We start from the raw sequence: 12,710 nt of genomic DNA, 5'->3' as shown, positions 1-12,710 counted from the left end.
AAAAGGGGACGGCGTATTCTCTTAGCTACTTCCTGCTGAAAAGGGACGCTGTGGGTTTCAGGGTGAAGATCTTCTCTCACTACTCTAAAGGGCCCTAGGCCCCCAGAACTCCTTACTATATTGTAGTTGAATTTAAAAATTACATACATAAAGAAACTGTAATCCTGTTCATCTAAAAAAACATTTACTATGGACTTTTTATAGAAAAGTTTTATTCAGAAGTTACCTACCCCTGTTGTAAACCACTACAACTTTGGCTTTGTTTCCTATTCCGTAATGAATCATGGCAAACTTCGAGTCTTGAAGCAACATTTATTCCTTCACCGTTTTTGTACGTTAGGTGTTGTGGCATTGGATAGCTAAGGACAGTTTCACCAGAGCAGACATCATGTGTTGACCAGAGCTGTATTCTCATTTGTGGCTCAAAATCTTTTGGTTGCTGGCAGAACATTTGATTCAGTGGCATGATTTGATGAGCAGAATACTAAGATGGCTCTCATAACCTCAGGAACCAGCATTTGGTGGGACAGCCTTGTTTTCTCTGAGTCTCACAAATGGTCTACTTTTGACAGTCTGAAATCTTACTAGTTTTCTATTTACTGATTTTAGTGAAAAATATTTGTGTTTTCCTTATTTGATAACTTCTGGCTTTAGGTTATGTTATGTGGCAAAGATGAAGAGATATGTATTTTATGTATGTAATTGGGGCACCTAAATGGGCCTACTGGCTTAACAAATAGGATTTGTTTTTATTTAACATTCTCTTTAAAATAAGATCTCCTTGTACTATTAAAGAATGCTAATTAAAGAATCATGATTTCCTTCTACTATTAAAGAAGAGTTTTGCTCTCCTTGTTTCATGAATGTTTGTAGAGCTGCTTATTTGTGGTAATTAGTATTTATGAGACTATCAGTAACTTTTCTTTTTTGAATGAAGAAATAATTTAAGAAGGAGCAAAATCAAAGCAAGCTTCCACTCGTTTGTTAAGAATGTAACTAACTGAGGTTACAATACAACTTATAAAAACTTCATAAATCTTTTTTTTATTGGTGTTGTTGTTGGTAGGTGCTAGCCATTGAGTCAAGTATGACTCATAGCAACCCTATGAACAAAAGATCTGAACCTAGTACTGTCCTGCATCATCCTTACACCTCCTGACACACAAGAGCCCATTGCAGCAGTCACTAGTGTCAGTTCACTTGGTTGAAGGTCTTCCTCTCTTTCGCCGACCCTCCACCCTTCCTAAAATCATATTCCTTCCTAGCAATATGTCCATAGTATGTGAAGTGAAGCCTCATCATACTTGTCTGCAAAGGACACTCCAGCTGAACCCTCTACAAGACAGATTTGTTCTCTTGGCTGTCCATGGAATGTTCAGTGCTCTTTTCCAACACTATAGCTAAAGGTGTCAATTCTTTTTCTGTCATCCTTATTAATTGTCCAGGTCACAGATGAATAGCTAGTAATCAGACTATGGCCTGAATCAGATGCACCTTAGTCTTCAAACTAACATCATTACTCCTCAATAATTGGGAAAGGTCCCTAACTGCAGATTTTCCCAGTGCAATGTGTCTCCTTATTTCCTGACTGCCAGAGCCAAGGGTATTAATTGTGGATCCAAGTAAGATGAAGCAGTTGACAGTTTCAATCTCCTCTCCATCCATCATGGCACTGCCTATTGGTCCAGTGGCAAGAATCTTTGTTTTCTTGATATTGAAACACAATCCATAGTGAAGACCACATTCCTTGATCTGCAACAAGTGCTTCAAGTCCTCACTTTCAGCAAGCAAGGTTGTATCATCTGTTGACCATAGGATTTTGTTGTTTATACTCATATAATCTAGAAGCATTATGCTTAAGTAATTTATACCTATATCACATATTCTTTTATGATTAAACTTGATAATATAACTAAAAATAAGAAAAGAAGTCAGATGCTAGTTTGTGAGAAAGCCATATAGCAAGATGCTGTGAATGCTGTAGCACTGATTTGTGACTATCAGCTGACAGTTGACAAGTAAATGAGGACCCCAATGTTACAAGTAGCTGAATCTTCCAATAATCATGTGAGCTTGGAAGAAGACCAAAAGTTCCAGAAAGGAGTGCAGTCTTGATTACATACCTTACTTGCAGTCTTGTGAAACTCTGAGCAGAGTCCAATAAAGCTTTGTCCGAATTCCTGGCCATTGTACTCTTGAGAAAAAGCATGCATGTTGTTTAAACCACTGCAGTAGTTTTTTTTACAGCTACTTTTTCAAACTATTAAAACATTGTGGCTTAAAAAAAGCAGATGGCATCTAACAATAATAATAACAATAGCAATAGCAGCAAAAGCAGCAGCATTAATTTCCTAGAGATCTCTAAATAACCATTTGACGCAACTGATGCTACCAAGAGGACACTCACCTTGCCCAATGATGTCTTCATCTTTCTTCTTTGGTCCTTAATGTATGCTATTTTTGTCTGAAAGAAAGCAGAGATGGTTTTTTCTCTGTTAACAGTATTTTTCTCACCAAGGCTTAATTGATTAACCCTCTTTTTTGATGTCATTCCTTATTTTTCTTTGTTCTAAACTTGTGCATGTTTAAAAGCTAAATCTATTATCACATGTACACCTGTTTGCATTTTGTTCTCTGCTTTGTTTATAAGTGTGTTTTAGGTCCCTAATTTTATCACATATTCTAGTCTGTTGTTGTTAGGATAATTGTGATTCATAGTAACCCTCTGAACAGTGGATCTGACACCTGCCCTATCCTGCGCCATCCTTACAATCTCTAACATTCTTTTTTAAAAAACAAATTTATTATTTTTAATGAACATTTACAGAGATTTTAGATTTCCATTCATTCATTGTTGCACTTTTCTCCCTGCCCACCCCTTCCCTCAGTTTGCTCCTGTCTTTGAAAAGTAAAAGAAAAATTCTTTCATTGGTATACAACCCCCCAGGTTCCCCCCCACCCCCACCGCCCTGAGTACATTCCACTGTTGTTTTGTTGTGAAGTGCTGTCGAGTTGCAGGCGGCTCACAGCGACCCTATAAAGGAGAGTCCTCGATGCTTGGGTGCCTTTCATCCTCTCTCCAAGTTCATAGGTTTTCCGGAGGCAAGCTATTATGGATGTGGATGCCATTCCTGCTTCCAAGCTTGTTTTAATCGGGGAGCTCCAACCCACTCTCTGTCATTATTGGGTAGCCAACCATTAACACATTTGACACACCAGTGTCACAGTGTTCAGCCTCACAGTAACCAAAAGTGACCACGGTATGGCAGCTTGTACACCAGGGCTACACGACCTAGAGGAATGTCTGAACAAAAACAATGAAAGACAGGCCCAAGGGCCGCAGAGTAAAAGGTCACCCACCTTTGGCTTGGTAGCATCGCTTTCTGTCCACTGGGCCAGCTGATCTCTGTCTCTATATTGATATTATTGTTGTTAAGTGCCGTGGGGTAGTAGGCGACTCATAGCGACCCTATGAAGGAGAGTCCTCGACGCTTGGGTGCCTTTCATCCTCTCTCCAGGTTCATAGGGTTTCCGGAGGCAAGCTATTATGGAAGTAGATGACACTCCATTATGCAACCTTAATTCTGGACTCTTGTGAGAACCATAATACCATATCATATATCGCTTTTAAACTGTTCTCTCCCTCATCTGTTTCAATGCGGTATACATAATATATCCAATTTTTCTCAGCCTTACCCCAACCCTGATGTCAGTCCCATTCTCTAACATTCTTGAGCCTGTTACTGCAGTTTCTGTGTCAATCCATCATGTCAGGGGCCTTCCTTTTTTACTCTGACCTTCCACCTTTCCAAGCATGATGTTCTTCTCCAAGGACTGGCCTCCCTAACAGTATGCCCAAAGTATGTGAAAGGAAGTTTCACCATCCTTAAATCCAAGAAGCACTCTGATTTCAATTTCTCCAATTTGTTCTCTTGGCAGTCCATGAGATATTTTGTACTGTTTGCTAACACCTCAATTCAAAGACATAGATTGTTCTATCATGTTCAGAAAGTTTTTTAAGTACTGAATATGTGTGTTTATGTGTGTCTGTGTAAATGTATATATAACATAATACATTATACCTCTTGGTCTTCCTTCTGTAGACATATATGCATACACGTACACAGGCACACATATAAACATGCATATTCAATCCTTAAACCACTTTTATGAGTAAGCAATATTATGAATTCCTTTTCACAAATGAGAAAAATTGAGCTATAGCAATGCTAAGTAACTTCTTTGAGATAAATTACTGTACAGCTAGTAAGATCTGGGTAATTAACCCAGTCAGTCTGTCTCCAAAGCCCACACTCCTAATTCATAGAAAATTGCTTCCTGAAAGGCTTGCCCTTCACTCATCTCCATTTCCTTATACTGTGTCAAATCTAGTTTAAGAAATCAGTGCGCATTTAAGCACTTAATATCCTAGGGATAAGAAAACACTGTAGAGCTATAAAAACATGTTCTTGTCTTTAACAGAAAGTGTAAAAATATTAAATAATGAATGGAGAACATCATGTGTAATGAGTGCTAAATTAGGCAATAGAGACTGATAAAAATTAATAAACTGTTAGAGTCTAAGAAAGGGACTTTTGAGGTCAAGTAGGTCATTTTATTGGCTTTCCAGATGACCAGTTTGACATCTTGTAGTTATGTTCTAATTGTATGATACCAGAAAAGAACTGAGGGAGTTTAAGAGTTTGGAGTCCAAGGTACATCAAATGAAGTTTGAGGGAAAAGAAATGAATGTTGATAACTGTCATCAAAGAACAATTCACAAAGGAAGTGGGTCTTCAATTCAGACTAAAAGATTATTGTTGTTAGGTGCCATTAACAGTGTCAACTGCAACTCATAAAGACCCTAAGAACAACAGATCTAAAAATATCTTAAGCCATCCTTATCATCTCGGATATACTTGAGACCCTTATTACAGCCACCATGTCAAACCATTTTGTTGATGATCTTCTTTTCTTACACTGACTCTCCACTTTTCCAAGCATGATGTCTCCCCCCACCACCACCAAGGACTTGCCCTTCCTAACAACATGCTCCAAAGTATGTGAGATGAAGCTTCACCTTCCTTGCTTCCAAGGAGCACTTTGCGCCTTGCCCAAGACCACTAGTGTGTTTTTTGCCAGTGCAAGGGATATTCAATATTCTTATCCAACATGTTAACTCAAAAGCATTAATTCTTCTGTCGTAGTCATCCAACTTTCAGATTCTTAGCAAGTAATTGAAAAGATCATGGTTTGCCTCATAGGCACCTTAGTTTTTAAATTTACATCCTTGCGCTTTAGAACTTTGGAGAGCTCCCTCACAACAGATTTGCAATCTTTTGATTTCTTGACTGTTGGTGCATTTTGGTTGTGAATCCACATAAAAGGAAATTACTGACAATTTCAATCTTTTCTCCATCTATCATGACGTTTCTTATGCCCAATGGTGAGGATTTTCGTCTTCTTGAGGTTGAGAGGTATCTTCTGCAGCAAGCGCTTCAAGTTCTGATCTCTTTGAGCAAGCAAGTTAGTTTCATCTGCATAATGCAGGTTATTGATGATCCTTCCTCTGATCTTGATGCCATATTCTCCTTAATAAAGTCTGGCTTCTTGAATGACTTGTTCAGCATACATATTGGATGGGTATGAAGAAAAGACATAGCTGTGATGACACTTTTCTTGATTCTCTTGCTTTGGACAAAAGCTTCTTGGTGCAGGTATAGATTTTTTTAAAATAAATTTTTATTTTATACTGGTTTACTAAAAAAAGTTCTTATACATTGTTTTTCAAGTCGGATCTTTCACATTTCCTTTACCCAGCCCTCCCTCCACCCATCAAATTGTGTGACCCTATTACCAACTAATCTTATCTCACCCATATTTACCTCTCTGCTCCTACCCTCCTCCCTTTGGATCCTCATACACATTCTATGATACTGGTCTTATACAGTATTTGCCCTTAAGGGACTGATTTAGTTCACTTAGCATAATGCTCTCCAATTCTTCCCAAGTTAGGTGGTGATTTACAAAATCATTGCTCCTGCATGCTGTGTAGTAGTCCATTGTGTGAATGTACCACAATTTCTCTCAGTTTATTTGATTGTAGTTGGACATTTGGGCTGTTTCTGTGATCTTGTGATGGTGAATAATGCTATTATGATCATTGGTATACAAGTCTTTGTTTGTGCCTCAGTTCTCATTTTCTTGAGATATATTCCAAGCATTGGAATAGCTGGGTCATATGGAATGTGTATGTTTAGGTTTCTGAGAAAATACCAAGCTGCCTTCCAGAGTGATTCACTTTATGATCCCACGCACAGTTTATAAGAGTTCCTATATTGCCACATTCTCTCCAAAATTTATTACTTGCTGTCAGAAGTAGATTTTGTATGAGCACAATAAAGTGCTCTGAGATTCCTATTCTTCTCTAGGTTAGCCATAATTTGTGATCCGTATAGTCACACGCCTTTTCATAGTCAATAAAACAGACATCCTTTTGACATTCTTTGCTTTCTGTAAAGATCTGTCCAAGATCAGCAATGATATTCTTGGTGCCCTAACTTCTTCTAAATCCAGTGTGAATATCTGGAAATTTTCTGTCTATGAACTGTTCTAGCCATTTTTGGATAACCTTTAGCAACATTTTAATTGTTATAATATTAATGTGGTTTTAATAATTTTATTCAATAATTTTCACATTCTGTTGAATCACTTTCCATGGCGGTGGGGATAAATAAAGTTTTCTTCAATTCAGTTGGCCAGGAAACTGTCTTGCATATTTCTTGGCACAGTCTGGTGAGCCTATCCAGTGTTACATCTGTTGGAACAATTCAACTGTTGGTATTCCATCAATGCCAAAGGCCTTATTTTTTTCTAATGCCTTCAGTGCAGTTTGAACTTCTTCCTTCATTGCCACTGGTTCTTGGTCATTTGCTTCTTCCTGAAATGGTTCTGTGTCAGCCAGTTCCTTTTGATAGACTGACTAGACTCTATGTATTCCTTCTATTTTCTTTTTTTCAATTGAGATTTTAATGAAAGATTATAGAGAACTTGGATGTCCATTCATTCATTGTTGCACATTTTCCTCCCTGCCCAAACCCCCCACCACCCAGTTCGCTTTTCTCTTTGAAAAGAAAAAAAAATCATTCATTGTTATACAGTCTCCCCCCTCCACTGCAGTCCACTTTACTAGGCAGCTCTTATTCTGGACTCTTGTCATGAAAATAATACCTAATCATAATATTCCTTTTAGACAGTTCTCTCTCTCATCTGTTTCAATGCAGTGTACATTATTTATCCCCTCTTTTCTTAATTTGACCCCAAACCCAATGTCAATCCTGTAGTATAACAGTGGCATTATGCAATAATTGTCCTTTTGTGACTGAGATATTTCACTTAACATAGTGTCCTCCAGGTTCACCCATTTTGTATTTTTAATGAGTTCCTTGCTTTTCAATGCTGCGAAGTATTCAATTTTGTGAATATACCACAGCTTCTCTATCCAATTGTTTGTTGATGGGTACTTGTATTGTTTCCAACTCTTTGCTATTATGAACAAAGCTGCAGTAAACATAGGTGTGCACATATCTGTTTGGGTGGCAGTCCTGGTTTCTTTAGGGTATATTCCCAGTAGTGGAATTGCTGGGTCAAATGGTATTTTTATTTCCAACTTTTTGAGAAAGTACCATACTGCCTTCTATAGTGGATGCACCATTTTACACTCTCACCAACAATGAATAAATAAGGGTTCCAGTTTCTCCACAACCTCGCCAGCCTTTGTTGTTTGCTACCCTGTTGAATGTTGCTATTGTTACTGGGATGAGATAATATCTCATAGTTGTTTTGATCTATCTTCTTTTGATGCTTCCGTAATCATTCAAGATTTTGCCCAAAGCATCCTTCAGTATTGTAACTCAAGGCTTGAATTTGTCCTTGGAATGTTGAGCTCTTTTAATTTTCTGACTCCAGTATTCTGCTATGTTATAATTATTATAACATTCTGTTATAATTATTATAACATTCTGTTATAATACTTTCCATTGTCTTTTTGATCTGCCCTTTTAAATATATGCTGTTCAGCTATTAATATTCTATTGTAATTTTAATAATCTCCTCTGACATCCATTTTGGTCTTTCCCTCTCCTCTGTCTTTGTAATGATCTTTTGCTTTTTTCTTTTTTGGGAGTTTGTGAAACCTGGACAATTATATAGTATTTTCTTATAAGGAATTTTCCATTTAATGAAGATCTAGGGTGTACAAAAGAGGAATAAGTGTGGTCAAATGTCTATGATCAGTGGTCTCTAGGCAGAAAATGGCATAGCAAAAGTATTGAGTTGAAATAGATGGGTAAGAATTAGAAAGACCATTTAGAAAGCAATTATAGTAATTTGTGAATTAGGAAGTTGAAGCTTAGGCAAAGTTTTTTGAAAATAAAGTTAATAAGGGAGCTCTGGTAGCCTAGTTGCAAGAAGCTGCACTATAGTCCCAGAGGTATGTGGTTCAAATCCACTAGATGCTCTGCTGAAGAAGGAGGGGTAATCTCGTCCTGTACCAGTCAGATATGATTTGAAGGTACACACACACACACACACACACACAGAGAGAGAGAGAGAGAGAGAGAGAGAGAGAGAGAGAGAGAGAGAGAGAGAGAATAGTAAAGACATAATCTAAAATTTTTGCAAAAACTTGCTGACTAGTAAAATCCAAACGATGAAATAAAAGGATGCCAAGAAATTAAGTGGTAAATTCTTGACAAATGTTTTAGATAATGTTTGGAGTAAGCATTCGTAACATTTATTTTAAAAACCTAAACATTTAACTTGGAACAACTAAATATTTGTGACTAATGAATTTTTATTATTTTGAGATCTATCAGTGGATTCTGAGAAAAGAACTATTTCTGTTCATGATATATTTTCTAGGGGATCTAGTGATTTTTCTTAGTTAATACTTAACAAATTTATGCCTCATTTTCAATCTCCCTTCTTCCCAATAATGAATTAAAATATAGTTGTATAATAGTTTTCTTCCATAGAACTTCATGAGTGTATTGCATTGACTATATAATTTGGCATCTGACTTGACTTCCAAACAACTTGCTAACTGTAGCTTGATTCAGAAGATCAGAAGTCCATACGGAAAGAGTTGGTAGCATTGGTTCAGGGACTCATGGGTAAAGTGTTTGGCCTCTTTGAGACTTGTAATGGCTTCTTTCTTTTTGGTGAAGGATTAGAGCTAGAACTCTAGTCATCATATTCTATGTAGCAAAAAAAGAAGAATTGTGAAAGGACATAAAGATCTTTCCTGGAAGTCATATAATTCACATTTATATTTTGTTAATGATTTCTGCCTATAAAGGAAGCTAGAAACCTAATCAGGTACATTTCCCCGTGTACTTCCTATTTCTGAAAAAGTGATATAGGCTGGCTCTAATTCAGTTTTATGTCTTTTCTCCTGCTCTTCCTCTTTTCATCTCTTTTCTTTTTCAACTCTTATCCTTATCACTTTATTTTCTTTGAAATAGCATTATTATTTTGTGATATGTGACAGCTTTATTGCATGATCTCTTATTCTGCCCCCCCCAAATCTCTATTATTATAATACCAATTGATATACTACAACACATGGATGTTACACTGAAAGTGCTCACTTACCTATGCTAAGTTTTTAGATGACAGCTACTGGACCAGCTGAATAGAAGACAATCACATTTGTGTCCATCCCAAATAAAGATGATTCAACCAAGATAGAAAATGTCCTTTCCATCACATGCAAGTAAATTTTTGCTGAGAATAATAAAAAATAGTTGCAGCATGACATCATCATAGAACTGGCAAAATTCAAGCTGGATTTAGAAGTGAATGTAGAACAATATTATATCAAATTGATCTTGGCCTAAAGCCGAGAGAATACCAGACAGGTCTTTATTTTTAATGCAAAGGCATTTGGCTGTGTGAATCTTAACAATTTATGAATAAAGCAGAAAATGAAAATTCCAGAACACTTAACTGTGCTTAGTTAGAATCTGTACATAGAGTAAGAAGCAACTATTTGAATAGATCAAGAGGTTTAAAATCAGAAAGAGAGTGTTTCAAGTAATCTGAGAATGTAGACTTTATGAAGAAGAATGTAACAAAGATTAGAAGACTAATTTACAATCTGCTTTATACAGATGACACATTTTTTACTGAAAGAGAAACACTAACTGAAGGTGATCAAAGACTACAACTTTCAATGAGGATTATGCTTCCTTTGTACAGAAAATTAAAATCTCCATAGCTGTACCAATAAGCAATATCATGTTAAGGGAAGGAAAGATTGAAATTGTCAAGGAATTACTCTACTTGAATCCATTATCAATATCCATGGAAGCAGCAGTCAAGAAATCAGACAACGTGTCGTACCAGGCAAACCTGCAGCGAAAGACTTCTTTAAAGGGCTAATGAGCAAGAAAGTCACTTTGAAGACAAAAGTGCACCTGACTCAAGTTGGGAAGACTTTGAAATATCGTGCTAGTTAAGAATTGTGCAACAATGAAAGAATCTTTTTAAAGAGAAAAGTAAACTAGGGGTGGGGGATAGGGAGGAAAATGTGCAACAATGAATCAATGGAAATCCACGGTTTCTGTAAACTTTTGTTAAAATATCAATTAAAAAATAATAAAAAAGTGAATATTGGAAAAAAATTACTATTCCATGGAGTGCTAGAATAACAACTACAGAAAAACAAACAAACAAAAAACAACAAAGCTGAGAGACATATAGACAAAATTTTTCTTGGAAATGACAATAGTGAAGCTTCATCTAATATACTTTGAACTTGTTTTCAGGTGGGCCCAGACCTGAAAAAGGTCATCAAGCTTTGTAAAGCATTCTTGTTGTTGTTAGGTTATTTCAAGTCAAGTATGACTTATGATAACTTTCTGAACAATGAATCTGAACCTTACTCTATCCTGTGCTTTTCTCATCATCTCTGATATACTTAAGCCCATTTTTATAATAACATCTCAGTCAATCTTATTGAAGGTTTTTCTCTGTCTCACTGACTGACTTTCTTCCACCTTTCGAAGCATGATGTCCTTCCCCAAGGACTAGCCACTCCTAATAGAATGCCCAAAGATGTGAGACAAAGTTTCAATCTCCTTCCCTTGAGGAGTACCCTTGTTGCCCCTTTTTAAGGCATACTTATTTGATTATTTGGCAGTCCATGTTCATTTGGCAGTTCAGTACTTTTTTCCAACACCACAATTCAAAACCATCTGTTATCCTTAGTCACTGTCTAACTTTCAAATCATAGCAAGTAATTGAAAAGACCATGGCTTGAATCATGTGCACCTTAGCCTTTAAACTGAGATCATTATTCCTTAGCACATTAGTGAGGTCTTAGACAGCAGATTTTCCCAATGCAACACATCTTCTGATTTCTTGAATGCTGGTGTCCAAGTGTTTATTGAGGATCCAAGCAAAATGAAATAATTCAAAACTTCAGCCTTTCTCCATTTATCAAGATGTTGCCTAGAGGTGAAGGTTTTGTTTTTTAATGTTGAGATGTAATCCATAATGAATATAGAGTCAACAAAAAAGAGCAATACTATCAAGAATTTGGATTAATACTATGTCTTTTAACACTGAGCTAAAAAAATAGTGATGATTGTGAAGATAATGCAGCACTAGGCAATACTGAATACTGTTTCACATGGGGTTTGCTATATGAGGTCTCCGCAGTACGCAATAACAAGAACAAAAGCAAGTCATGAGTGTTATGTTCATATTGGTCTTCTTTTTTTCTCCAAGTGTAATGGGAAAATGCAGATTGGTCCAGGTGGATACTGTGCAGATAGTAAATCTGCATCATAGCTGTTGTTGTTGTTGTATACTATTGAGTGAGAACTGACCCATAGAGGATACTCCAGTAGGTTTCAGAAACAGTAAACTGCATACAAGTGACTGTCCATCTTTCTTCTATGGAGCAGCTGATGGATTTGAACCATGTGTCAAAACTCCTTTCTATTAAGCAAAGGAACTCTTAAGATTTTGAACTTGCTAAGGGAGTTGATAATACTCAAGAGATGTTTGTTCCAGAGAGAATTGTCTTTAATTATCCTGTTTAGGAAACAAATCTGCAGTTTTCTCTGGAAGGAAGCACTATTTCTTTCATGGCAAGTCACTCTAAGAAAATCTTTGCTAAGATAACTCAGAACAAGATTGTCAGTGATTTTTCTCATAAGACTTTCAGGAATACTGAAAAACACACGAATAATTTTTCTCCAACAAAATTCTGCATATGACCATGGTTAAGTACAGTGTTTACTGGAGATAGAATGATAGAGTTCTGTACATTCAATGATTTATTCATTGTAAATACCTTCTATAAGAAACATAAATGCACGATATATACATGGATCTCACCTGATGGCATGCATAGGAATCAAAGAGATAACATTTGTGGAAAGACTCAGTGGAGAAGCTCAATATCAGCAGTGAAAACCAGACCAGATGCTGATTGTGGGACAGACCACCGACTACTCATATGCAAGTTCAAGCTGAAGTTGAGGAAAATTAAATCAAGTCCACGGGAACCAAATTTGATCTTAAGTCTATCCCACTGGAATTTCAAAACCCTCTCAGGAACAGGTTTGAGGCCCTGAGCATCCGAGCTCTGGGAGGATATCAAGAAAATCATCCATGAAGAATGCAAAAGATCATTACAA

Source organism: Elephantulus edwardii, unplaced genomic scaffold (assembly GCF_000299155.1).
Source record: "Elephantulus edwardii isolate Elephantulus edwardi_28Jun2011 unplaced genomic scaffold, EleEdw1.0 scaffold00029, whole genome shotgun sequence".
NCBI lineage: Eukaryota > Metazoa > Chordata > Mammalia > Macroscelidea > Macroscelididae > Elephantulus > Elephantulus edwardii.
Note: the sequence above shows the minus strand (reverse complement) of the source record.